The sequence below is a fragment of the Neomonachus schauinslandi genome, chromosome 6 (assembly GCF_002201575.2).
Source record: "Neomonachus schauinslandi chromosome 6, ASM220157v2, whole genome shotgun sequence".
NCBI classification, from domain to species: Eukaryota; Metazoa; Chordata; class Mammalia; order Carnivora; family Phocidae; genus Neomonachus; species Neomonachus schauinslandi.
The window spans coordinates 103444780-103448310 of record NC_058408.1 but is presented as its reverse complement, the minus strand read 5'-3'; positions in this window follow the sequence as shown (position 1 = coordinate 103448310).

Here is a 3531-nt window from a genome sequence, read left to right as displayed (position 1 = left end):
AACTGCAGCATGGAGTGACAAGACTCAGAAGATTCCAGGCTCCAGCCTTTGGGCTGCACCAGCTGACGGTGAGTGGATCAGAGAAAAGCCCTCCCCACAAAGCCCCACCCAAATCGCTGACACATGAACAAAATAAATGTCATTATTGTTTTAAGCCAGTGAATTTTAGACTCTTTTTTTTTTCATAACAATAGGTGACTGATACAGGCCAGACTGATACTTCACCATCCCAGGAGAATGCTCCAAACCAACCAGAACATGATCCTTTATCTGTGTTCCTAGCCCCTAGCTCACAGTTTTGACCAAGCTTTGGACACCCCAGGATGGTCGCCTCTCTGATCCCCTCAGGCTGGGCCCTTGGCTTGGCCTCCACCCCACAAAGGACCCTTGGCTTGGCCTCCACCCCACAAAGGACATTCCCAGGCTGCACTCCTTCTCTGTCTCCGTCCCCAGAAGGCCAAGAGGGCAGCGTGGCCACAGAGACGCTGAGGAGAGGAAGGAGTCTCCAAACACAAGGGGTAGAAAAGTCTATGTTCCCTTTTATATATTCATTTCCCCCTAATTATATCTGCACAAGGAACAAATGTCAAACCTGGAGAGACAAAGAGTTGAGGGTCACAGTCTCTGTGGCCAAGAGGCAGACATAGGAGACCAAGATGGGGAGGTGGTCAGAGGTACCACATCTTGGGTGGACAAGATACCTCAGAGGGGGCACGGCTCCAGTGCCAGGAGCCCCCAAAGAGGCATCAGGGAATGGTCTTTGGTAGAGTGTGGGCATGGCTACACAGCGAGAGCATTATTGGGATACATTGTGAAATGCTCAACATAATCAAGTTAATTAATGCATCCTTCACCTCACTTGGTTACCTTATACGTGTGTGTATGGTGAAAACAAGAATAGAAGATCTATTCTTGGGACAAATTTCAAGTATACAATACAGTATTATTAACCATAATCATCATGCTGTACATTAGAACCCCGGAACTTACTTATCTTATAACCTTATTCCCTTTGTCACCAACATCTCCCCATTTCCTCTATTCCCCAGGCAACCACCATAACCACCATTCCACTCTTTGCCTCTATGAGTTTAACTATTTTAAACTCATTATATATGTCATATAATATAGTATTTGTTCTTCTGTGTCTGACTTATTTCACTTAGCATAATGTCCTCCAGTTTCACCCATATTGTTGCAAATGGCAGGGTGGCAGGATTTCCCTCTTCTTTATGGCTGAATGATATTCCTCTGTGTGTGCGTGTGTTTCTTTATCCCTTCATCCATCCATAGACACATGGATCCATGTAGACTGATTTCATACCTTGGCTATCACGAATAATGCTGCAATGAACATGGGAGTATAGATATCTTTTAGAAATAGTGATTACATTTCCTTCACCCCAGAAGTAAGATTGCTGGATCATATGGTGGTTCCATTTTTAATTTTTTGAGGAACCTCTACACTGTTTTCCCTAATGACGGTACCAGTTTACATTCCCAGCTAGAGTATACAAGGGTTCTCCTTTCCCCACAGCCTCGCTAACAACTATAATCTCATCTTTTTGATGATAGCCATTCTAACAGGTGGGAGGTGGTATCTTACTGTGGTTTTGACTTGCATTTCCCTGATGATTAGTGATGTTGAGCACTTTTCATGTACCTGTTGCTCATTTGTATGTCTTCTTTGGAAAAATGTCTATTCAGGTCCTTTGCCCGTTTTTAAATAGGTTATTTGTGTTTTTTGCTATTTAGTTGTATGAGTTCCTTATATATTTTGCATATTAACCTCTTATCAGATAGATGGTGTGCAAATATTTTCTCCCATTCTGTAAGTTGCCTTTTCATTTTGCTGACTGTTTCCTTTGCTGTACAGAAGCTTTCTCATTTGATGTAATCCCACTTGTCTATTTTTTGCATTTCTTCCCTTTTTGTTGCTTTTGGTGTCATATCCAAAAAAAATCATTGCCGATACCAATGTCAAGGAGATTTTTCCTTATGTTTTCTTCTAGGAGTTTTATGATGTCAGGCCTTATGTTTAAGTCTTTAGTTAATTTTTGTGTATGCTGTAAGATAAGAGTATGCACATTTCTTGGGGGTTTATCCCTATGCCTGGCATCAGATTCTACCTGCCTGGGACTGTGGCCAAAGTGTCCCCATCTATGCTCCCTGAGAGTTCAGTACTAGGACCAATGCCTACAGGGCAAGTGTCTGGCCATTGATGAAATAGCCAGCGTGCTGATTGACCGACCGATAGATCAATTCACACCTGACAGATTGCCAGATCAGTGACTGAAGGACAGAACAGCAGCTTGGCTGGCTAAGGACATTGTTTGCATCTTATGTGTCTTTATCCCAACCAACACTTAGCGCAGGGCCTGGCTCAGAGTTGAAGCTCAATAAATGGTTCCCATATTAGTCATATGGCTCACCTAGCTTGAAGCGATGCTGGGAAATGTAGTCTTTATTATATTAGAATCAATTGCAAATCAGGGTTCTAGTACAGGAAAAACAGAGGAATGGAGATTGGAGGGCCACTAGTGATCTCTGCTATAAGGACACAATAATGAGTCTGGTTAAGACACTTGAGGACCCCATTTCCATCCAGTTCAGAAGTGAAACTGCATGCAGTTTGGGAATTCTGGAGTTACCTCTTCTGCAGAGCTTTTTAGAAGGCCACAATTTCTCGCCTTTATTTTTTGGTGTCCTAGGGAGATTCTGAGCTGAGAAGCAGAGAAAGGCTACCTTTGCCTTTTATATTCTTACTATTTCCAAAGGCCTGCCCTTGAGGAAGTATATGTAGTCTTATATCTTCTCTGATTATGCTCATCACAAAATCTTACTAAAGTTCCCGTTTGAGACCTGGCCTCTGTGCTCCTGGTTACTGTTCATCCTAAATTCTTTGCAGGAAACTCCTATTCACAGTCGCAGGCTTCAGTTCAGGAGTAAGAATAAGAATTGGCTAAGGTCTGAAAATTCTCCCTCCTTGCCTCTTTGCTGAAATGGCCTCACCCTGAGCCAAATGGCAAGCTCGTTGTATAGGTCCTGTGCCAAATTCCGGGCCCCATTGCCTGGGTTCAAATTCTAGCTCTGTCACTGGTTGGCTCTGTGACCTCGGGCACATTGCTAAACACCCCTGCCCCCAGCCTTGGTCTCCTCATCTGTAACACGGGGTGAGAATACTAATGCCAATCTCCTAGGGTTGTGTCAGTGGTGAGACCAGGATCTGGCAGGAGTTAAGAACTCAAAATCTCTTAGGTGTTATTAGAAATGTAAGTAATCATTTCAGGCCTGTGTTTTCTGCCTCCCCAGCTTTTTGAGGGGTAAACAGCCCTGTCTTTTCCGCTTCCTCTCTCTCCCCCAGGCACAGGGTAGAGAATCACACTGCCGGCTCAGTCCGGCACGGAGTTGGCATGGAGTGAACAGGTCTGTAGTTTACATACTTCTCCTCTGACCCAGATGCCAGGCATTCTCCTCTCTCCCCTCCCCTTCAGCCGCATCCCACCCAGAGGTGCTGAGGTGGCCGGCGCG